Raw genomic sequence first — 26774 nt, 5'->3', positions numbered from 1 at the left:
CACTCAGTTAATGGAAGAGTGTTTGTATGTCACAAAGAAGTTGGGTATCACAACATTATTGTCTACATTTTAAGAGCTTCAGACTGTGATTTCTAACAGATTTACCATGATACATTTGTTTTAGTACCTACATTTATTTCAATATAGTTTTCCTTTTTTGCATGTGATGTATATTGTTGGCTGTGTATTGCACAAGTCCCATCTGTTCTTGAAATTTGCAGAAGAATCTCAAGAGTAAGATTTAATATTTATTTATTTTATGAAAACACTAGCATCTTCCAACTTTGGTGAATATTCTAGAAACTCACAATATACTATATAAACCAACATCCCAAGAGCAGGAATAATATTATTAGTCAGTTAAAGTCAGTGTGATATAGGCCTCAGAAGCTATTATTGTGATTAACACCAATTAATCATAAAACTACAAAATTGGGAACCAGGTATGCAGTAGATTTTGAACATTACAAACCATTCAATTTCAACACATTAATTTGGGATATTATTTTTTCTACAAGGACATTAAATAGCATCCCTGGAAAAAGTCAGTTTGTAATCAGTGCAAAGCCATACAAGATAGCCAGCTTAAGTGATGTGTGACAGTCTCAACTCGGATTGAATTTGCTTGTTATGGGCCTGAACTGTCGATAAAATATCGGGTTCTAGATCATATATAAAACTCAGTATTGTTTCTAAAACTCTTGTACCTAAACCCTAATTTGTAATAACTATAATTATAATTTGTGTCGTTTTTCTTTTTGCATATTTTAATATATTTGAGTCATAATAGAGAACAGTACATGCCAATCTTGTTGAGAAATATCATATTTTAATACATACTAACATTTAAATAACAACTAAATTCAAATTAGTGATTATTTAGAGCAATAATACATAATGTATGTAACATAATAAATCAGAGACTTGTCTGAAATAAAAAATATGTAACATTGTCAATTTACTTTCTTCTTAACAGACTAAAACTAAACAGCTTGCTGTATTCACCACACTGTGCACTCACCAATGTTCTTAACTCTTTCTGCAACAGGTCGTCGTAAGAAAGTGATAAACTTCCTAGCATCGAGCCTGATTTCTGTGATGTTGTTTATTAAAGCAAATAATGGTGCCAGAGGAAATGCAACCACAAAATTGTGACAAATCAAACTGCAACACTGGAGAAGGGAACAAATTACAGAAACGTTTATTAATTGAACTGTACATTTAATGTTTGAGGAAGTTTTTATGATTTAGACAGTTAAATATATTAATGTAATTCGTGGACTACAATAACAATAATACATGTGGTGACTCCTTGGAAGTATCACACTTTATTACACAGAAATTCTAACCTTATGGTGTTGATTCAGGTCTAAAGGTGGTTGAATACGAGATTTAATTTCTAGTTTAACATGAAAGTCAAGACAGAAACATTAACATCAAAATCAAGTAGCATATTAATAATGTTTCATTTAAAAAACAAACAAACTAAAACACAGACAAGGACCTTTAAAATTGCTGTTCCAAAAAATACTAATCATTGAGGTGGTGTAGCTGTTTTACAGGTATTTAATAAATGTTTCCTCTATACATTAAACTGTTCTGAAAAACAAGCTGAAACCCATAACATTAAAAAAAAATTTCTTTGTTTCTTGTTAAATGCAAAGTTGTACGATGTGGAATTTGACCCATAACCACAGCGGGAATCAAATGTTTAATCTTAGCATTATAACCCTTCAGGCTAAGCAATAAACACAATTCATATCCATTTCTACATCATCAAAACATTCTAAATGCTGCTCCAACTACGTTTTCACATACATTATTATCATATCACACATTTCATCTTTACTGTTAATTATACATTATATATCTAAAAGTATTTTAAACTACGTTGGAGATACTTAAAATAATTATATTTCATTCATTTCCATAGTAGTCAGTTACTCAGTTAACTACAATTAGAATAACTTGATTTTAAGGCTCTTGAATGATGTACAAACTACAAGGTCATTGTTAAAGATCTAACATTTTTCACAGACATGGAAAAGTACCATTTTAATCTGTTCAACTTTTATGTAGAACATATGTATCTATTAATGTAATTATTTTCACATCATTATTTTAAACTTAAGCCTTACCCATTTCAAGATATTCACTAAAAAGACCCAGTTCTTCCTGGTTTATTAAGTTGTAGTCACTCTCCCACTGAGTGGGTGCATGGTTTTCATGAGCACACTGACCCTTTTATGCACTGACCACTTCTTGTAAACCCGTAACAGCCATCTAGATAAATACAAAAATATTTTTACCTAGTTTTAAAATAATATCAGTTTTTGTTGTTGACATGAATGTATAAATAGTTTAATTTTTACATACAATCTGACATACTACATGTTTGACTGAACATTAATAAACTATGAATCTTGAACATATCAAAATCACTTTTTGAAAAAAAAAATACAACAGTTCTAATATCTCAAAATGAGCCAACTGTCATAGAAAATGTTCTTACATGAAATTATTACAATAAATGTCTATTTTAACTAAAAAACTTACGGAACACCCATTTCCACCACGGCGTTAATGAACTGCTTCCCTGCCACAATTATTGCTAACTGCAAAGAGAGTTCAAACAAACACCCTCCTGTTCCACACTAGAAAGAAATGTAGAAAAACAGTTTCAAAATTACTGTGGCAATACCACTTTAAAAAATATCTCAGAAAGGACACAAGACTGAAAAGTACAATAAGATACAAGTTAGTGAGTGAGAGCACTAATAACTTGCCCAGGATCAAATGGTCCAAAAAAATAATGTTTCAAACCTCAAAATTTAAAGAATGTGTGCGACTAACATGAAAAACTTTGATTGATTCTTCATAGTTTAAGTTTCTCATGACAGGCTCAATCCCAGGAACTGACCTAACAATTATTCTGTGCTTGTTATAGTATTACAATGTATTCACATCATTTGGCAGGCTTTAAGTAAACATAAAAAGTTTTTTGCACACCAAAGATTATATTTTTTGATGAAGTATTTTCACTAAAATGTATCTGTGAATACTTACATATGTATAGATGAATAAATAGAGAATTTCTGTTTGCTAGTCTGAATGTTGATTTCCATGTTTAGCTTAAAATACTTTTCTTAGTCTCAAAAATTTCAAACCTTTTTCTGTAATATCTAAACCTAAATCCTTGTTACTGGTGTAACCCATGAAGCAGTGAAGAATGACTGTCTGGAATGACTTTAAATTGTGATATTAAACTACTTATGTTTATACTAAATAGTTTTATGCTCATAATAGTGTGTGTATGTGTATACATTGTTAAATGTTATTGTTTTATTGCCTTTATAACCCCTAACTAATTACTATTCATGCCTTAATAAGTTGTAAATCATGTGACAAATATGCAGCTCTTGCTATGCTTTTGAATTCCATTATGCACGAGCTACTCATGAACATTTTTTAAAATATTACTATTATTATTAGTTTTTTGTTTGTGTGTTTTTTGGTGTGTTTTATTTTAATTTTGTGCAAAGCTACACAAGGGCTATCTGCACTAGCTGTCCCTAATTTAGCAGTGCAAGACTAGGGGGAAGGCAGCTTGTCATCACCATCCAGTGCCAACTCTTTCACTAACAAATAGTGGGATTGACTGTACCATTATAACGACCCCACGGCTGAAAGGGCGAGCATGTTTGGTGTGACGGTATTCAAACTCGCCACCCTCAATTTACGAGTCGAGTGCCTTAACCACCTGGCCATGCCAGGCCTATTATTATTAGTAGTAACAGTAGTACTTATTTTACTCAATCTAACCTAACTGATCTAAAGATATTTCTATTTTTAAACAATAATTTCCCATGGCAATCAAGGTTAAATTGAAAGCAAAATATGGAATTTTATTTACAGGAAACATTGCAATATGATAAATCACTTGACAGATGAAAACCACGGCTTTCTATTGGTTTTTAAGTAATACTGAACTGAGTGGCTTAAACACTTATTGGTAATTTCTAATAAAGAGGACGTCACAAGTGGGTGTGGCAAGATAGATTTGATTTCATGTCTCTGGAACCAAATAATATCAAACGCTATGAAAATTATAGTATGCCTTAGTGAAATTATATAATAATAAGTGATTTACATTAAATTTCATTTTCTACTTCTTGGAGGGGTGGTAAATAAATTAGAGAAGAAAAGGCCTAGAGAGAAAATGTTACAATTCTTACACTAGAAAATTCTAGTTTTTTATTTTAAATATTGCCTTCTGAAAGTAAAATCTTTAAACTTGTATACTATTAAAATATGGATTAAGAGCTATGTTTTCAGAGTTTATTTATTAGTATATCATGAAAAGAAAATACTTTAATCAACTTTTGAATGTAACTCACTAAAACCTTAAGACATGCACAGAAAAAATGTCTACAGAAAAGGGTTAATATTGCTATTTTTCCCAGCCAACAGGAAGTGTTCTTTGAATAAAATCAAGATTTCATGTTTTTTACCATGAATTTATGACTTCAGGTCCCAAATACCAGTGCAAATACAGGACTTCTTATAGTTATTTGACTGATTGCTATTATGTTATTGAGCAAAACATTGTCTAACCAGGTTTCAGATTGAGCATATACATATTGATAAAGTAGGTCATAGATCAGTGTTGTCTGTGTAAAGTAGATTACCTCAAACAGTGCTGGTTAGTAAGGTCATGTGGGAGCTTATGTACATATATCAAAATGCAGTTTGTTAGAACAAGAAAGAAGTAATTTAGGTATGTTACTTTCTAATCTAAATTACATTTGTCTGTGTATAAATGAATAATTATTACTGATCTTGGATCTTATCTAAGCCTAGATCTATACTACTGCTAGTAGCAATAAAACTCAGGCCTAAACACAGGTCTGAGCAACACTGAATGATATGTGCAAATTGGAGATAGTTTTACAATGCTTTATGTTTAGTGTTGTTTCTACAACACAGTGACAATGCTGGATACTTATAATTTCTTGGGATAAAATTTCAAAACCAAAATTCTTTTGAATATGTCTAAGAGACAACTTAAAAAAAGAACATTGGAAAAGAAAATCACAAAAGTCCTTAATTATAGAACATATTTAGTTTTATAGATACAGTATAAAATCAAATCCTATTTGCAAATTTCAACTTAAACTAAGAACAAACAACACAATTATTAATAAAATATTTCCTTCAATGTTTCAGTTACTTTTAACTTATTATTTAAATTCTTAACTCATAATATCCTTACGTATTTAGAAGTTAATTAAGTTAATGGCCATTTTGGCCAACTGACCACCATTTTGCATACAATCTTCACATGACTATATCAACTTTAAAGACACTTTACAACATTCATGTTTCAATATTACCAGGAGATATAAATGAAAGTCTGAAAATGGCAAGTTGTCTTAATTATTTTGGTAGTGCAAAAGTAAATAAAAAGGTAGGATTTTATAAATAATAAACTGCAAACAACAACATGATGTTATTTATTATGACTTAAAGAACAGAAAAGTGACAATTACATTCCAGTTTTAGTTTCTTAAAAATTACAAGATTACTGAGAAATTAAAAGCCTCTAGAAGGCTTATTTTCTAAAGTTATCTAAAAATAAAAGTTAACATTTTACTTAAATTGAAAATTGTTTCCAATAATACTTACCATCCACCAACACTCTAGCTAGAATCTCACATTGATAAAAGTGTAGGGGGCAGTGCAGGCATGATCCACACACAAAGCATTTGTATAGAACAGGAATGTACCAAGAGAAAAAGTGGTACAAGAGTGTGGAAATTACACCCTACCTCTATGAAAAATATGCTCTTCACTTGGAGCTTTGTTCCTAAATCAAAGGCAGAACAGAATATGAATAATCATCAAGTAGGCCACCCCTGACCAGACAGCCAAGATTCTATGGCTCAGGGTTGAAATTAAGGGGTTGTAGTACCTATATCCCATGTTGCTGGCTATGGTTATCAGACCACAATGTTATATGTGTATATATACACACACACTTTAGATACCAACATGTAACCAAAGAATGTTGCATTTGGCACCATCAGAATAACGACACGAAAGTAAGCAACACTTAACAAGTCCAAAAGGTAACACCCGAGGCTAGGAATAATGGGATCCCATATGTCATACTCAACAAATGAACAGAACTCATCTGGTAAGGAATTATGAACATTTGTTTTCAGTCTCTAACCAAGTGGATAAGGTGTATTCTACTTAACCCTGGAATCATGTGGAACCTGCACTCAACCAAGGACTTACAATGGAATTGCTTTAGTTTCAAAATTATGATATAGTGAACCAACCTCCATAAATGATAACCAAAACTGGCACTGATCAAAGAGAAGGGTTTTGCACTCCCCAACTAGATAACTGTATGCAAAATATGAACCAAATTTATGAGTAGGTTCCCAGGAAGGCTGGAGCCACTCTTTCTGAAAGATGAAAAAAAACATCTAGAAACCCTAGAAGGAGGACCCCTGACTTTGCCCTCTTCTCCAAGAGTGGTTGAACACACTCAAAAACTTTGGTGGAAAAGCCTCTTGTCTGCCACAGATTCTCAAGCTTCACTAATACAGCCTGGTGTGCTAAAATGCACTGGGAGACCTGAAAACAGAGCTCTGGAAACTGTGCAATAGGGGAATCAAGTTCCCTACATTTTTTTCAAAGCAAATCAATCACAATTTATTCAATATGAAGATTAGCAAGATCCTTTTTAGCTGTATTCATGAATGTCCATGAGTGGCAATCCACAATAAGATAATATCATCTGGTAGGTGCCTAAATGATCTTACAGGGCACCTCATTTTGACAGAACCTGTTGCATACTGGTGGTAGTAATTATAATGAAAGTAGTTGCTAGTATCAAGTCAAAAAGAGAAAGCATACTTGCCTCAGAAGCACTCACCCCAGAATGAGATACCATGAAAATAAAGGGACCCTGAAAAAATAAAAGAGTATATGATTGAGGAAAATACTCATTTCTGGTAAAAGCCTAGCAGATGTGGTAAAAAAATATACAGGAAGTACTGGGACACCATCAGAAGAGAAATTGGCCAGATCATGTAAACAAAAGATAGGAGTGTAATAGAAGTATTCCACATACCAGCCGACACAATGTCTTCAAAGAACCACTGGACCGAGCAGCTAATGACACTGGATATTGAGAAATAGCTACAATGTCAACAGATGTTAAGTATGTTTTGGAATTATTATACGGTACTATGAATAAACTGTGTACAAAAGAAAATTTAAATAACAGTTTAACATCTGAACTTTTATAAAACAAAAAAACTGACAATGTTATACATACTTCCTCTTGTCGATATCCAAACAATGAATTGTAATGTCCTGGATACCCAACAAACCTGTTGCATCAAAAGATAAATTTTAACATAAACAACTTTCTTCACATGTAACATAAAGATAAAAATAAAATCTAAAAAAGTCAATTCTGTATTGATGAACTATTCACACTTTCTCCATTGTCCTTTTTCATTTTAAGTCTCCTAAAATCTCAAAGGTAAAACCACAAGTTTGTGGGTAATTAAGCACAAAGCTACACAATGGGTTATCTGTACTCTGCCCACCACCAGTATCAAAACCTAGTTTCTACCAATGTAAGTTTGCAGACATACTGCTGTGTCATTGGGGTAAGAAGTACAAGTTTAGGACATTTTTAAAAAATAAAGAATTCTATGCCATTTCAATAAGTTATTATTAAAATTTCCATGACCATTTAATTCACTGTAAGCACAATAAATGTAAAAAACATTTTAGCTTGTTATATTTAGACTTGTACATCAATAAATTATATTATTCAGCTAAAACATTAATTTTATCTGCAATATTTATAAATAAAGGGCCCTCATAATGCTAAGTTTATTTTTAATGAACAAAAAATAATGTGCTTCAATATTTGATTAGTTACCTATAATCTGAATTTGAAAGGGAATACCCTTTATTATGGTGTTACAAGTTTGTTTTATTGCTTAAAACATTTTTCTTACATATGAATTGTAATAATATCTTTGTATTAAAACTAAAACCAACAAAAGTAGAAAAAAATGAACACATAAAGGTAAATACAACAGTTTAGCACATTGCTTCAACAACTTAATCTACTTCAACCTACACATGCAGATATTAAAATGTTTCAAAAATCATGTTACATGTGATTTTTAAACACTTCTATGAACAGTAATAAGTTAGTCTACAAAACAACTTGAAAGATTAGTTTTTATAACTATGTATTATCAGCTGTCTTTTAGTACCATTTATTTTGAGTTCACTGTTTCTTTTTTTGTAAACAACTTCATTTCATATTTTAACACAAATTACTCACCTTCCTTTAAAAAATGCAATGTAAAAACTGATGAATAGTAGTTGACAAACTTCAACATGTACATCTTCAAAGTCAAACTATTTTCATAATCACTTTGAGTGCGATGTATTTCTATATACAATATTTCAGAACAGTATTAACTATTTTACAAAAAGAATATTAACATACAGAAAAAGGTTGACATAAATAAAAAATGTTTGATAAACTACCTTAACACTAATGACAACCAATTGATAATACTATTAAACTCCTCATTTAACATCCATCATGTCAGAGGTTTTTAGAGCTCTTAGGTGAAACATTAAGTTCTATTCTTCAAATCAAATCTTTAGAGTATAAATATCTTTCTGTCTGAAAGTGAATTATTTCTTATTTACAAAATTCATTATTTTCCATAGTTATAAATATCATTCTACGTCTGGTTCAGGTCCAGCTTTTAGGTGACTCTGCTGCTGTCACACGGAGCAAAGATATTTCTGCAATGTAGTTTTGAGTAATTAGAAATACTACGGTCAAATATTTTTGTATTGAGGGAGAGGAAGTCATAATAAAATACAAATCATAGGAACTGAAGACGAATTTTCCGTATTGTTCTTAATTTGTCCATGATCTAAATAAATGTTAAGCCTTATCTTAGCCTCCACCATTTTTTGTTGTTGTTGTCAGAAGTAGGATACCAATGACTGTTGATCAAGACAGTTGTGGTCTAGATACACTAGTTTCCATGAATTAGCAAACACGAACTACTTCTCAAGCCAAATCATTAGGAAACACAAGTTAATTTTAAATCAAAATGATTGACTTCATTCCATACTGTAACAGAAAAAAAGAGCTTTACATTCTAGTTTTACAGTGGAAATATCTTTTATGGTAATTTTATACACATTTTAGTAATCTTTGACAATTTTAAAATATATAACATGCAGTACTGAAGCCAATTTATGTAATATCTCTACATCAATTGACTGCATTAACAAGAGATGTTTTATTGTTTATTGTAACATGATTTTATCTCAAAATAAAATTCCATATTTTAAAATTTATTTTATTAGTAGCCTTCATACACAAGTTTATAAAAAATTATGTTGAAACACACATATATCCTTAATATAAAATGCATGGGGTCGGTTTATTGGACAAATGCCATATTACAGATGGAATGTTCACTATATTTCTGAATTTATTATGGATATCTACACAAGATGTTGCAAGTTGTTAGTAGAATGTACAAGTCTGTTGTATGCTAAATATAAAACACACTGGAAAAGTATTTCTAATCAAGAAAGGATGACAATCTGAGTTACATATTAACATGTTGATGTTTATGTAAAGACTAAAAATACTATATCCATGGCACTGCTTGCATATTGTGCTTGCCTCTAAAATGTGTATTTACAAGTTTTCCTTTTCAGTATCCCTGTACACTGTATATGATATTTACTGTTCTTCATCATGAACTGTCATCAAATCAAATACATAATACCAAATTAAAAGTTACAAATAATCATCTAACCTTAAAATTATCATAAATATATTTATATAAATACTATACAATTTTTCATGTATTTCTGCATATATATGTTAGCAATGTGAACAGTTTTCACTGCTTTGATCACAAGACTATATGGTATTGCAACTAAATATACTTTACTGTGTTTCACACTGACCCACTAGTTTATTTAACAAAACACTCAGACATGATCAATAATAAAACTAAGACTGGTAAAGTGATAAAGTGTGCTGTTAGTGATGTTCAATATACTTTTACATAATTACTTTCTAATGTTATTTTAATACATTCTGTACAAACAGAAAAGTTAATTAAAAATTCAGATAACATGCATAATGTGGCATAAATTAATTTTTTAAAGAAATAAGTTCTATTTTGAAAAGTGTGCATAATTTGGATTTATTCACCAATAAAATGTATATGTTTTTCAAGATGTATAAATTATTCTGATAAACTTTGTGTGACTGCAACAGTATTTATCTAGCACTAAAATAAATATGGATAAGAACTTTTGCAGTCAGATTCTGGTTAAATTTTGTTATTCAAAATGATGAACAAAACATACAAAATAACCTATGTTCATTTGGAATTGCCAATATTAGAAACAAGTAAAACTCACCCAATTCAGTGAGGAAGGTGGCTATTCTTCTATAAATCTAGAAAAGGTTAATAGTTAGTCAGTTGTTTCAGAAAGAACATCTACACTAGCCATCCCTAACTTTAAACTGATAAGACTATGAAATGGCACCTATTGCCAATTCTTTGGTTACTCTAATCAAATAACAGGATTTGACAATCACTTTTACAACATTCACATAATCTCAAGGTTGAAGGGCATTTTTGCTGCAACAGGATTAGAACCATAAACCCCCAGGTTCAGAGTTCAGAACACTGACCACTAGGCCTAGCATACAAATAATGAAACAATACCAAAATGTTTCAGATATCAGTGTGATATGAATATGGTAATTTTATCCCTGGTTAAGTGTTCTTTCTCTTTTGTTTTTTTTTACTCTGGCTTGTAATTTTGGAGTTTAAATCAAGTTTTTCTAATTCAAATTTATACATGCCCAGCCCAAAGGTAAAAGAACAAATGCATGATCAACGTACACTAATTCCTGTGCCTAGTATTTGACCACTCAATGATGATGGGTGTGTTTATAAAAAAACTGAAAAGTTATTTGGTTTGGTTTGTTTTGAAGTTTGCACAAAGTTACACAAAGGCTATCTGCACTTGACGTCCTTAATTTAGCAGCATAAGACTAGAGGGAAGGCAGTTAGTCATCACCATTCACAGCCACACCTGAGGCTACTCTTTTACCAATGAATAGTGTGGATTGACTGTCATATTATAATGCCCCCATGGCTGAAATGGCCAAAACTGAAAAGTACTACTGAAGATCTTACAAAACAAATATATAGTAGTGTTACTTGCATCTGAACTTAAATACTGAGGGTTTGTCATTATTTTAATAATCTCTCTGGCACGCAAAATATAAAGATTTTCTTATGGTTATTTTGGTGCATTCATAAAAAAATTCCAAGCTATATTAATTTCATTCTTGAAAATACAAACATGAAAAAAAACATTACATTATTTACAGCTGAACAGAAAACAAGAAACGACCTTAAAAAATTACAAGTAATTACATATAACATTTCCTTTTAGTCATTAAGAAATCAAAGTAAAAAATAAATAAACAACAAAACTAATATGCTTACATACAACTATATACATATATACACACACGTGCCACTTTAAACAGGTACTTGATACATATATATACATATATACACACACACTCTTATATACACATATCACTATAAGCAGGTATTTGATCCATATCATCTTCAATAAAGCCATAAAAGTACATTTTACACAACTAGAAATAGGTGAATTTCATATCCCTAATGTTTCTCATTTAAGTGACCTACCAGGTTAAAGGTCATGATGCATACAAGGTTCAACAGTGCAGCTGTCACAGAGGTAGTAAGAGATACCATGCTGGTTAGTGTCTGATTGTCACTCAATGTGAAGTACAGAACAGTTTGAATGGATATTCTGTAAACAATCACACCAACCACAGCAGCAATAGCTATTGTTATCTAAAGAACAAAACATAATTTAATTCTATAAAGAATCACTGCATCAAGACCTACTGTAACACAGAATATGTATGTAAATTTAAAATAGTTTTAGGGAACTTAAAAAAAAACACTTTGCTGTAGCAAACTATAACTGAGTCTGGCAGTTAAAGTCCAGATTTCTTCACACAGTTGGAGGTTATTTGTCCTTTTATGGAGTGGTTCACTAAGTCTTTGCCTAGATTTTCTAGGCAGCAAATTGTTTTGCAGGATATGATAAAACAAAAACCATGAAATCTGCAACTGATCAAACAACTCTAAAGTTATGCTTTTCTGTGGCATCTTAACCCATTTTATAATTACTAAAATGGGCAATTTCATAATTTTTTGTTTGTCAATGTTTGGGACCTGTACAAAAATATCTTTCTACCAGCTACCATGTAAATTGGTCAAAATATGGCTGAGTAAATGATCAACAAATATCTCTAAATTGTGCTTTTTTCAGATCTCTTCCTGCCTCCACCCCCCCCAAAAAAAAAAAAAAAAAAAAAAAGATTCAAAATGGGCAAATCTAGCTATTTTTGTTTGTCATTGCATTGAGCTCATGAATATTTACATTTGTGCCAGTTGACTTCCAGACTGCTGTAAATATAACCACGCAAGAGCCCAAAATATATATTTTGGGTTGTTTGGCATCTGACCCCTTAAAAAAGCCTAAATAAAAAAATGAAAATACTTACTGGACATACTGGATCAAAGTATGACCCTACCAAGTTTCAAGATAATCTGCCAAGATATGTAGGTATGGCAATCGACTGAAAAGAGTTTGGAAGAAGGTGAAGCAACAGAAAAACTATATCTCTTTCATGATGATGAGGAACCCACATCAAGTAAAAAATGTATCTCAAGATGGCTGGTATGGGTATTAAAACTTTTTCTTAACCTGAAGGCCTGAGATTCCTAAGAAGGTGAAACATTGTTTTCTAATTTATTTTAATAAGAGTTTTAATATCCATACCAGCCATCTTGAAATACAGTACACCTATCCGTGGAGACAATTATGAGAAATAACTGTTTTGTATACCATACTGCAAAAAATTGGAAACTGGATTCACTGAAAATAATAAAAAAATCCTCCCAAGTTTACAAAATGCATCTTTTAAAAACAATTTTTCTTTAAACATAGAACCAAAAATCAATGACCATGAAGTTATAAGTCATCTTAATTTAAGAATGCAGCCTTACTCTAAAACAGTACCACCTGTGGTACTGGGATGTCTCTTTTAAGCCTTTGAGTAATCTCTGATCATTTGGGAAAAAACCTTTAAAAGTAGACTCATTCTTGAAACACCACTGAAAACTTTTCTTGTAAATAGACTGGACCACCAAAAGATTGATAATAAGCAAAATACATGATTGTTGAGACAAAGTTAAAATTTCCTTACTTAATCGTGTTATTTTTATTCATGTTATTGTTACACAAAACTACAGCAAAATTGACTGAGCATTTTCAACCACAACATAGAAAGATATGCTGTATGGAATGCTCACTTAAAAATCAGTTAATTTTCAGTGAAAGATGCTTTACGTGGTTATAAGTGCATAACAGATACAACGTTGTTCCGAGTGACTGCTTTCATATTGGACTCACGTTAAACAAGTCACAAAACCTTGATAAATAATTACTTCAAAAGACACAAATCTTTATTTAAAGAGACGTTTTAAACACACTTGTTTTATTTGAAAGGGCTGTTTTCCTACTGGAATAATTTTATACGTGCCTAGTGGGGGTCGTGTCTCACTCTAAACACATATTTTCTCATTGTTGTGCACTAAAAAAAAGTCAACATAGCAGATAATTAAAAACTAGGTATTTAAAATCCACAAATAGAGATCACAAAAAAAATGTAAGCAAACAAAACTGTAGATCTATTGCTGACAGCTTAACTCAAGCCACAATTAATCATTTTGATTCCACTATAAAATTATTTCAAATGATATTTATTTTGTTACAGGACTCCACTGAGATTTCTGCAAGAAACTGACAGTACTTTTGAACTTACTTCCCCATCCTTAATTATGTCATGCTGTGAAATTTTCTGAGTCCTTCATTTTTTAGCCATCAAAAAATCCAGTGTTTTACTAGTATGTGCATTAGTTGGAAACTACAGCTTGTGCATTTTCTAGTGTTTTTATTGGAAACAGATACAACAAAATTAGGCGATTCTGATGATGGATATTGTTATTCAAGCCACTGTTGTTCATCATTACTCAAATTTATTTCCTTGGCAACATTTCAACAGCTGTTTGACACTGGATGATTACCATAACAGATGCTACTATTCAATATCACATCGGTAATTCTTTCTACTGTTTTTTGTACTTAGCAAAAGTCACAAGTACATATTCAGTATTTATTACCACTGCATATATTACTCTTTCATATAGCTATTGCAATTTTAAACAGGTAGTGGTAGTAAAAGTTATTGATAATTAGCAATTTAGCAAAGTGTGCCACTGAGAGAATTATTTGTGTTGCCTTTTTCTAACAAACACTTGTACACAGCAGGCTGTTGAAGAACAAACATATTGTTATGTAAACCTATCAAAGTAAGCATGTGACTGTGTATGTTTATGTTGCACTAAACTTTGTTGTATTTTTTTAAAAGAAACATTATTCCATTCTGATGAGATTCCTTTGTTACTGTTCATCTTTTGTTATATAATAGTTCAAGCTGATGGAAGCTACTCATTAAATTTGTGATCATACAATCTTTGCCTTCACAATGGTCCTTTGAGAACAATTTTACAGTTTGTATGTTACAGGTGTATACCAGTAAATATGTTTATTTTATCTTGAATATGTGTCATTTATTTTTAATATGTGGTGGATAAGTGGAACATAAAGCACAAGCAACAGTAAACTGTCAAAAATTATGTAACATTCAATTGAATTCACATGCACTTGTGAAGTTTAGAATGTATTCTCTATTAATGAATATTAAAAAAAAACATCTTAAGTAACAATATAATTAAAACTCATTCTAGATTGTCAGAAAAATAAAGAAACAACATGAATCAAAATGCAGAGACTGTATTGTCAAGCCTATAGCCAAAGGCTCTAACAAAGTAAATAAATACAGCTGCAAGTAATGTCTGTATTATTTTCTTAAGATTATTATAAATCTCTCTATTAACTCCATGCCTACAGTACTTATCAATTTTAGTGGGGACAAAATAGTTTGTTTACTTTTTAAGAGTCCCGAGTTGTCAGCTTGAAATGACAATTTTTATATTTTGATTCAACTTTTCTGATGATCCATACACCCCTTCCCAAATTAATAATTTTTAATAATAAAGTTCACATACACATATATTCCTGTATACAGATAAATTTCTCATTCCCACTGAATACCAAACACCATCACTGTGTCAAATAGTCTTCATTACCTACTGAACCTGTTTCTAAAGTTCACTGTTCTCAAAATTGGTTCTTCTTTAAATCTGAAATCTTAAATGTTCACATAGCTCTAGTGTACACACCTACATACTCAAATTAATTCATAAATAAATACTCACAAGTAGTAACACCACAGACCAGGAAAATATGGTACACGGTACTCGTCTCTTCCAAAACGAAACACATGGTTCGTTTACCTGTTACAGTGTACATCACAGAAGCATTTAGAAAAACACATCAGTAAAAAACTAAGTAATAAATTTTCATAACTCGTAAGAAACAAAGTTCAAACACATGCCCTTAGAAAAAGAACCAGAACTGATGAAAACTACTGTAATATTCCTTCTGAAGTTCAATTTACATTATTTTTGAAGGGGATAATAAAACCACAACTTAGGCATTGGAACATCTAACTTGTTTGTTTGTTTTTTAAAAAAGGGATAAAATAAATGTAATGAACTTTAAATTATTTGCTTTGTTTTAAATTTCACACAAAGCTACACGAGGGCTATCTGCACTAGTTGTCCCTAATTTAGCAGTATACAACTAGAGGGAAGGCAGCTAGTCATCACCACCCACTACAAACCCTTGGGCTACTCTTTTACGAACAAATAATGGGATTGACCATCACATTATAATTACGAGTCGAACGCCTTAACCACCTGGCAGCCAGGCGGGGACTTTAAATGAGAATATTTGAAACAAGCATAAAGTTGACATTTTAAACTTTCAATTTCAAACAATGTTCTACCAAGATCTTTTAAATTTTTGTTATTCACATGTATTTTTTATACTCTGCTGTCTTTTAAACTACATGTAATGCATTTACACTGAATTATTTTTAGAAAAGTGTTTTATCACCCTTTTAAAATTGTACCTTTGAAGACCATTTACTCAAAATAACTGCATTTTTGAAGAAGAATAAGGCATTTTTTTAAGTTTAATAATTTTAAGAAAGAATTTATACAAAAGATACATCGCTTGTTAATTTTGTTTGATAGAGTTATTTAGTTACAGTTTTGTTGTAAAACCAATACCAAACACTTTTAGTGTCATCATAAAACTTATAATCTGATAATCAACTACAACATTGCAAAATCATCATCAACAGATAGATCTAGACTTGTATAAAAACAAGACAAATGGAACAACTGGACAAAAAGTCAGATGTTTGTTTTGATGTTTATTATAAATTGATAACTGCTGTTCTTACCCCTGTAATAAAGTTTACTTTCTTTTTCTTTACTGTTGATAATTTGGCTAAATATTCTGGCCTTGGATGTTCCTGGTGATATAAAAAAAAACACACATTATGATCAAGAGTTCAGGTAAAACATCATATCTGTGTGTTAAGAAATTTACATTTTTAAACATGTATTTTTGAGAAACTTTCTCAAAAGAATAACTTTAGGGAACATTCAAACATTATTTTTATAAATCAAAGTTTGAAAAGATGTTCAAAGGAAAATACTAGAGAGTAGCTGTAAATATCATACTGGAAACAAACAAACTTGTCCTGAGCACCCACTCAAGGCAGGAAAACAAGGTCATTAACCCTTTCACATCAAGAAGGTCAAGCTGCATATGTCACAACCTTTTACAGAGTTAAATTCAAAATTTAATTAAACTAGTTTATTATCGATGTATACAAGTAAACTTTGCATCACAATGTAATTACTGAATCAAATTTTAATAGTATTTAAGTTCTTAGATTCTTCCTTTTTTATAATTTACTTATCACCTCTACAAGAATTGAATAATTTTATGTAAATTAGTTATTATAAAGTAGTTATTTTACGGCTTTCTATCTTATTCGTTCATGATGTCATACACTAGGAAATTAGTCATTTAGCACGCACACAGCTTCTCTTTTACAAGCTGCCAATAGTTCTCTATGATGTTGTATATCCATAGACTTACCACTATATCAGCAAGGGGCATTTAGTGTGGTAGTGCCATTAGTAAAGAACAAAAAAAGATGCTGGTAAACAGTACATTTTATGTTTTCATGAATATTCTTTATTTATTACTATAAAAGTAACTAAAATGAAAAAACAAGAAAGTTGTTAGGTTAGATTAGCTAAAATAATGAATAGTAATAAGAAATATTCTTCATATTGTTTAATGTAATTCAAAAGGGTAACATGAGCTGAAGGTTCACCAAGTGATTTAAAACTTGTGAAGAAGGACTGTTTGTTTTGAATTTTGCACAAAGCTACTCGAGAGCTATCTGTGTTAGCCGTCCTTAATTTAGCAGTGTGAGACTAGAGGGAAGGCAGCTAGTCATCACCACCCACCGCAAACTCTTGGGCTACTCTTTTACCAATGGATAGTGGGATTGACCATGACATTAGAATGCCTCCACGGCTGAAAGGGCGAGCATGTTTGGCGTGATGGGAATGCAAACCCGCAACCCTCAAAGGAAGGATTAATAGTTAAACATGGTTCAAAAGTCAATAAAACTGTAAGATTAAGAAGAAACAGAAGATGTATATTGTCACAATTTGTTGTCATTTTAGCACAATAAAAAAGTAATTAACAATTATTTCATAATTTTATGGTGGTTATGAGGATGTTTAGATTGGCTGATCATTTGAAAGTTACAGCTTGTAAAATAACAGATAAAATAAACTTTTTACTGACAGCAAACATCATCTGATATTTATGAAGGAGGTTTAAAGAACTACATAAGTGAAATTTGAAAATTTTAAATGAAGTATTTTAATCTTAACATGAAAAATCACTTTGCAATCATAACAGTCAACACTGACAACATATAATTAAAATACTTGTATGATTACTGTCAAATTTGTCATGACACAACTAGTACCTTCACAATCACAATAGGTATACTGCCATGGTTAAAAGTTCATGTCAAATACACAAGTCCATTGTGATAAATTAATAACTGAAATAAAAGTACACATTACCTCTAAGGTGTCAAAATTCGTTGCATCCCAATGGTGGGTGATTTTGATGAGTATCTTTTCCACAATTCCATAAAGATAACGGCTGAAAGTAAATAAAAACAAAGTGATAAAGTTTATCATCACTAAAGACAAAAATCGCAACAGAATACAAATTACTCTTTAAACTTATATGGCTCATGATAATTTATTCAACTATTTTTGTTCACCAAAGTGTTAGTAATAATAAACTTTGTAAAGTGTTTTCTTTTTTCTTGAAAAGTCCCAAATTACAGACAAGATATCTCAAAGTAATAACATGCTTTTGGAATTAATTTGAAGTGTTTGATGTGAGACTTCAGTAATAGAAGTTTAAAGTCTTGAATGTGTAGCAAATTTGATGTGCTTTATGTTGGTTTGAAATTAAGACCATTTCAAGTATTGCAGGTTGGACGTTTTTATGTTGAAGTAACCCTTTTGCTATGGGCATCCATTACCACACATATCATGAGGATTTTCTTAGTGAGTTACTTTCCCAAAATTCAGGTCCTTTGTAAGGTCAGTTTTATGTTACTGGATATGGTAGCATGAGCATACATGCACCTTGTCATTGTAACTTCTACACTGTTATCCAGACACAGTTGAAAGATCAATATAATAAATTTATATATGTACGTGGTGTGGACAAGAAAAGTGGCCTCCTCGAAAATACTGTTAATTTGTTATATATTTTATTTGATAATAGAAAAATGTGTTAAATGCACTTCACAAGATCTATTCCAAAATAATATCAAATAAATTAACATTTTCAAGGGAGAGGCACTCTTTTGTCCTCCCCTTCTATATAAATGTATAATGTTATCAAATTTAAGCTATTTTATATGAGTTATAGTTTGTAGTTATTCTAGAATGAAAAAGGCATTATTTATATTAATTTCCTAATTGTTTATAGTGGTCAAATCTATCAAGCCCATACAGAGTTTCATTAGTAAAAATAACAGACAAAACATTATGTTTTTCTTTGTACAAAAATGTTTGATAATTATCTGAGGTTATAAAAATTTTATATGTAAAATTTGAACATTTTCTGATGCACACAAACATTTTTAACCTTAAAATCAAAATTACTATGCATGTTAGATAGTCAACATGCTAAAAGAAAATAGGCATAAGAAAAGCGTAACTTAAAAAAGTCTTAAAACTAATTTACAAAAAATTTGATATTTTGTGTATGAAAGCTCTAACAGAGTCTGAAGAAGAGAATATTATTTATATAACTTTAACATGTAAATCTATATAATACTTACCCCAGAGTGACATAAAAACAGCAAAAAATACAGCAGCACCATTGTCAAAAAGATGTGTAATTTTGACAAAAGTGCATGTCTGTCCTAGCTGTTCATATTTACATCCTTTATGTCACACCGAGGACATAAAATTACGTCATTGTGGTTCTCACAGACGTCCTTGCTGTAAAAAAAAAAAATGCAATTTTGTTTTAAATTTATAGAATAAACACAGTACAGTTGAACATTTAAATCAATCATAATATACAACTATCAATTTCAATGATAATGCCACATAAACTAACTAATTAATTGAAATTATGTTTAAATCAATTTGTCACAAAAATTATTGAAAATATTTTTAGGTACATTAATGGTTAAAAACATATCAACCAATAAAAATTAATGGTTCCAATTATTACTCTTTGCAATTATTCCAGCTACAAATGTCTTGTGCAAAATAATTAATTAGTTAAACACTGATTAATTAGTCCAGTGATTAATTACTTAACACATTCCATCAATTACATATCTCTAAATAACTGATTTATTTGAGGTATAATTTAGAAAATGATCAAACATGAGTTATAAAAATAATAAACTGTTTGATAACTCTTTTAACTTTTTTCTCCCCTAATTCATACCTGTGAGCATCACCCACCAAGGTGAAGAACCCATAGATGAAACACAGCACTCCTACTGCTGAAGCTGGGATCAGCATACAGGTATAAAATCCCAGCCAAGCAAAGTAGAGGCCAATTTTCACTCCAAAATATTCCCTGAAAAAATTGAAAGGAACAAACAATAAAGTGATTCTTATCAAACAAAATATAGTGGATACAATAACTAATGAGGAACTCCAAAAAATCAATCCATAAGAACCTTTTTTTTTTTTTTTTATAAAGATTTGTCTCAATTTTAAACTCTGATTAGTATGAGAGCAAAGTGATTTTCATGCTAAAATTAATAATATGTTTATATCTTTAATATTACAGTTTCCAAATTTCATTTGCATAGCTTCTAAAATCTTCTAATTGAATATCAAGTTATTTTTGGAAAATATTTATATGTCATGCATTAGTGTCTCTACCTTCACATTACATGAGCTCAGGCCATTTGTTTAACCTTGTAACCACACCAAAAAAAATATGAAAATTTTTCCTTTCTAAAATCCCTGCAGAGCACAATAAAAGCTTATCATTGTTTATCCTGACTATCTTCAGGCTTGTATCAGTTAAATATGACAACTTCCTTCATACTAAGCCTATGTAACAACCCAGGAATCACCTTGTATACACTTCGTTCAAATTACAGCATAAAGTTATGTCATACAAACAATCTTCAAAAGTATATACATATATTGCAAATAAATTAATCTATTTCTTCATTCATATATTCTAATGTTACCTAATAAGTATTATTTTTATAATAAAAACAAACAAAATATGTGCATAAAAAATAACAAAAATCTAGTACTTTATTGTGAATGCTGTAATTTCTTTTGTTGTCAAAGACTTAAAGTATTGATAGAGGCTAACCCAAATTTTCCATGGGGCTGTTTTTCATTTTTCCCCAAATTATTTATTAATTTCATACACACAATTTAGAGCACAAACAATAATAAACACAAAGAATTCAATGTCTTATAATTATTACAATTTAACTGGTTTTCTAACTAAACATTGTGCATCAAAACACTTTCCTTGGCTGGTTAAACTAAACATAGTAATAGCAGATTTGAATCTATGTTCCAAAAAAATTAAAAGCCATCCTGTGAACGAGATGACATTATACATAAAAGAGAATATTAAATATTTATTTTCTAATGGTTATCAATAATGTAATAGCAAATGTCAAAGACAGAGAGAGAGAGAATTATTTACATTTTGAAAGACTTATGTCGAACAGAGCTTTTGGGATGGCTTGGTAACTATACTTTATGTTATGTCGAAAATCTGCAAGTCTGAAAGCTGTATTCAATTTCAGTGAACCAAACACAAGTGAAAAGATGTCTAAGTTTAGCAATTTTAAACAAACAAGTGCCATCACGTGATACAGAAATGTAAACACTAAGACGTTACAAATTAAAATATTTTACTTTTGAAATTCAGAAATTAAAACTATTATATAACAGAAACATCTGATTAACTACATGCTAATTCTATTAGATCTACATCTCTTTTGGTTGGTTATTACCACATCTTTATTGAATTTTGTAGCTCAATAAATATAATACAATAGCAACAAAAGAGAATTCTCTCCCTCCTATCATGACTGACTCTCCTTATACATAATTATTGTATTCAGAATGATCGCTTTCAAAACACAACTTGTAAGAATAAAACTCCAACTGAGACTCTAAACATGGCATACAAATATAAGATGTTTTTTTGGTAATTTCAATCTTTAGGTAAAACTCAAAACTTTTACCAAGTGATTTTTTATATTAAATAAATAAATTCTGTCCAGGAAATTATTAACACTCACTTGATGTCATCAAGGGGTTGCTTTTTAAATATTGTTGAAAACGAAGCCCAGTTGTTCAATAACCATTTCCTGGGAGCTTTGTCATCTGAAGAATGACATTCCCCCTAATAATACGTCAAAATAAATTATCAACATAACCATTATTTTACTGATACAGAAAGTGAAATATCAACTAATAAAAATATGTTAAAGTGTACTTTGCTGGAAAATAATATTAATAACAAACTACAGGAGCAACCCTATCACACAAATTCATCAGGTCATAAACCTGATATAATACACACTGGCTGTAGAAATAACTGTGAACAATACTTTTAACATATGAAAAATTGTACTTTATCAACATCACGCACACTTGGAAAGAAGAATCCAATAAGTTAACTGACCTCATGTAAAGGAAAGGCAGCTTCGTAGACACGATCTTTGATAAGCTTTGTTATTCCTGAAAAAATAGGAGAAAAACACAGTATAAATACATAAGGCATGAAATATTTAAATATAAAAATATTTAATAAAACAATGTTAACAGTGATTGCAATGACTTTTATTCATCACTATATATCATGTCATATATATTGAAACGCACATATCATACGTAACAAACCCAAGCACACATGTCAAGTACTACAGGGTTGCCAGTGACTAAGTCTTTTTTAGTAGTTTAAGAAGCCTATAACCATATTATTATTTACCAAATTTTCACTTTCTTATTCAGATGAAATAAGGTTTCATTATACTGTTCTGCTGAACCATTGAAAACAGGATTCAAAATTAAAGCTTACAGAGAAATAAAAAAGAAACTTATTGGATTGCTAATCTAAATACTGATCAACCTTTTGGACTTAATCTGGAACCTGGAATCGTTGATCTTCGTTCACTGGTTTCATCTTTGTCAAAAAAATTATTTTTATTCTTTGCTTATTTATTCTCATATTGTGAAAGCTGAATTTACTGACACATACTATTTGTTTAAGATAATTTTTCATATAATTTTTTATAAACTAATTAGTATATCTTTTTCAACCTGTCTCCAGGTGTCACCTTTACTTTACTTATAAGTGCAGTTTTAAATACACACATATTCAGCCATTTCTGAAGTAAAATATTCCTTGCACCTTTTCGCATATATTATCACCATTGGCTATATTATACTGGAAATGAGACGTTTACACAAGAACATAGAGAAATAGACATTTCTTGGAAAACCACATGATGTTCCTGATGTCACTAAACTACCTTTATTTGTATATCACTCATTTGATTACACCACCATTTCTAATTTGTAACTGAAGAAAGATCCACTTTTCAAAAGTGCTCAAATTGTGGGTTTTTATTCATTTCTATCAAGACATCTTGAACCAACATGTTTTTACAACATCTTGAATGACCTGTACAATATATTGTCCAAATAAAAAAGCACACACACCTCCAATACTTATAGTGGGTTACAGTCTAAGAGCAGAATTAACTGACTTCTTTCCAAACTGTTTATTATCAAACGACTATGTATATTATATCACAACACAAAACAACTTGTTTTTACCTGTTACAATGCTAACTATATAGGACTGACCTAAACATTAGGGAAAGTTGCTTACTTTCTACATAAAATACAGAGTGGACCACAGCTGAAGTTATTTAAATTAACTGTGCATTGGTTTCCACTTCTGTGTGATTGTATCAGGAATACCCAGGGTTACAAAGATTTTATTTGTTTCTATTAAGACTTCTTGAACTCACATTTTTCTCACATCATAATTATACTGTTCTCATAACATCTTTAGTTTTTCACCTATGTTCTGCTATTTCTTTATTCATCAGTTAATCTGTCAATATTACAACTTCCTAAGCTTTAGACAGGAGACATTTGTTCTATGTACAGGCAGTAAAACCATAAAATTAAAAGAAGAGTATAGGGAGATGCTAAGTTGAAACTTTGAAGAAAATAGAAAGCCTAGCATTCAGAGAGGAAAAAACATGTTTGTTCATTATATTTCATATTTTTCAGTTTCTCATTTCACTGCACATTGGTAATTTCATTTCTATTAGTATTACGGTTGAAAAAATAGTAGATGATATGTAAAGTTTTGCCAGAAAAATATTTTTTGAAAAGAAGTATTTTTTTTACTTTTCAAATGGAAACTTTCACTCAGACTGATTCATTTTAGGCTTTAGAAATTCACAGACAGATCTTTATGAGAAATATTGATTACTTGTGTACAGTACAGTTATAGCTATTAATTTTATATTTATGAATATTATTCAGCACAATTAATTTTAGGACTAAAACTTAATCTAGTTGAAACTTATGAGATATAATCAAGTGTTAATAAGCAAAGGTAGCCAACCAATCAATCAGTACATTCTAATAATTATAGCTTCTTGTTTTCTGTGTATTAACTTATGAATATTAAACACTTCTTGTCAGTTTGCTATATAAAATTAGATTCATTAACTGTTCACATCATGTGATAAATAACAAAACTTCTAGTACACACTGATAGTCTTATGTCAAACTACATTAAAAAATACAAGTCTCTGAATTTAAATTGTAAAGTTTAATATGACAGAAAAGTTCAGGTGGACATTCCATCTTGGGATTTTATATATACATGAGAAAATAAATCAGCAGCTGGTCAGTACAAGGTCAAAACAAAATATAATGATGACAAGTACAAATCATTATAACCCAAAGGGTATTTTAAGACACAGATATTTAAGTGTTAGCCCTAAAAATACACACTAACTTTTAATTAACAGATTTCTTAACATGATTTTTACGAAATATTTGAGGACTATCTGTGCTAGATGTCCCAAATTTAGACTAGAGGGAAGGCAGCTAATCATCACTGCCCACCATTAACTCTTGAGCTACTCTTTTACCAATGAATAGTGGGATTGACTGTTACACAATCATGCCCCACAGTTGAAACGCAAGCATGTTTGGTGTGACAGAAATTTAAATCTGCAACCCTCAGACTGTGTTGCAAGTGCCCTGTCCATCTGATCATGCTGAACTAAATAATTTAAGGATATATCAGTAAATCAAAAAGGTAAGCTATGCAAATTTCAGATTCTTATTTGTAATTATGTTTAGCTCATGTTTCCATCTTACTGTAAATTTTACTTGCTTGCTGTTCCTGTTAGTAAATCCTAACATAGACTTTCCATAAAAGTGTGTGATTCATTTTTGTGTACAACACGGGAGGCAGTTGTGGAACAAGCACTTTGAATCACTCGCAGAAGAGGTTGCAGCAAAAGAGAAAACAATTTATGAAAGCTAATTTGTACTCAAAACTGAAATTTGTATCACCACTTGTATATGATGGTACTTTGTGTAAAACTTTTTTACAAGTAAACATGATGAACTACCTTTCAGAATAGTTGGAAGATTTACAGAAATTATTACAAAAGTCAATTTAAAAAGTTTGCTTTGTTTGGAAACTTTTTTTTATACTTTTAGTACCTCTCAGAAAAAGCTACCTACATGCATATTAATTATTATAAACTCATCACTAAGTGTTATCATTTTGAAATACAAGGTATAAGTATGATACATAAAAGAATTTCATATTTTATAAAAGTAATAGAAAAAAATCAGTTTTCTCTCCCAGATAATCTAATGACTCAGTTCATAATGAAGAAATATATTTTCAAAATGTATAAATTTAGCTTAAGAATTTTTTTCAGTAATTCTAATGCACAGTAAATTATACAGAAAAGAAACTAAATACATATTATGTTAAAATATAGTGTGTTTTTTTTTCACTTGCCAAATGCATAAGATTCGTTTGTGTTGTTACTGAATCTTTTTCTCTTCAAAATGAAGTCCACAATTTGAGCACGTTGGGCTGGATTGAAAAATCTTCTTTTTTTCTCTGGAACATCATATCTTTAACAAGACCAGTAAAAATAACTTTTACACAAATGTGAACACACATGAACAAAATATTTTTAAAATTACAAACCTCTTTCATCTGTCAGAACAACAAGTCACATTTAAAAAGTAATTAACTATTAGAGTTCCTTAAGATGTATAACACAATAAATAATAATACAGATGTAGTGACATGACAATACTCTTTTCTTACTGGAAACCTTTACTGGGCCAGTAAAGGATGCTATGATTTATGTTATTTATCTTATTCTGATGTGACATTACATGCACTAAATATAGATCTTACTTGCCAATCTAAAATGTTTAATATAGAAGCTGATGAACCATACAGGCTTAATAATAAAGACAAATCTTTTGTTAAATCTAAAATACTTTCTAACCAACTTTACAAATAAAAAAAAGGATAATTTTGATTTATTTTAATGGTTACAAGATTGGTCATACTGACAAACCTCATACAGAGTTTGGGTAGAATAATACAAAATACAGTCTAGTTTCACTGACTAAAATGTTTTAAGTTTATTTACGATGTTTAAATTTAAATTTCAGATGATTTACGTTTTTAATCTACATGATAATCACTTTACACCCACAGTAGTCAATTTTCTGATTCCACATATTCACAGACTCTTGCAGTGAAAGAGACTTCATTATAAATTATGTTTTTCTCAACAAATGATTTAATGATCATTCACAGTTGATGAAATTTTTATGAAGATACACAAAACGTATTAGAAATTATTGTGGTGAAACTATAAA

The 26774-nt window shown here is 30.3% G+C and overlaps 1 protein-coding gene and 1 pseudogene across 2 annotated transcripts in view; both read right to left on the bottom strand.

Annotated features, from left to right (window-relative positions):
• The window catches only part of LOC143243169 (uncharacterized), a 139705-nt gene that overhangs the window by 67679 nt on the left and 45252 nt on the right, over window positions 1–26774 (bottom strand). The gene's annotated exons all lie outside the window — the stretch shown is intronic.
• LOC143243241 (anoctamin-2-like) overlaps window positions 1–26774 on the bottom strand; it is a 36046-nt pseudogene that overhangs the window by 6692 nt on the left and 2580 nt on the right. The window contains exons 2-16 of the transcript XR_013024242.1: window positions 25891–26009; window positions 22504–22559; window positions 22118–22221; window positions 20288–20409; window positions 19652–19756; window positions 18369–18450; window positions 16652–16723; window positions 15558–15635; window positions 11829–11999; window positions 10513–10549; window positions 8384–8494; window positions 7352–7406; window positions 2557–2654; window positions 2199–2283; window positions 1022–1172 (exon numbers count right to left, since the gene is read on the bottom strand). The product of XR_013024242.1 is annotated as an anoctamin-2-like (transcript). The remainder of the gene's footprint in view (window positions 1–1021; window positions 1173–2198; window positions 2284–2556; window positions 2655–7351; window positions 7407–8383; window positions 8495–10512; window positions 10550–11828; window positions 12000–15557; window positions 15636–16651; window positions 16724–18368; window positions 18451–19651; window positions 19757–20287; window positions 20410–22117; window positions 22222–22503; window positions 22560–25890; window positions 26010–26774) is intronic.

The sequence above is a fragment of the Tachypleus tridentatus genome, unplaced genomic scaffold (assembly GCF_004210375.1).
Source record: "Tachypleus tridentatus isolate NWPU-2018 unplaced genomic scaffold, ASM421037v1 Hic_cluster_2, whole genome shotgun sequence".
Lineage (NCBI taxonomy): Eukaryota > Metazoa > Arthropoda > Merostomata > Xiphosura > Limulidae > Tachypleus > Tachypleus tridentatus.
Note: the sequence above shows the minus strand (reverse complement) of the source record. Positions and strands in the feature narration are given on the sequence as shown.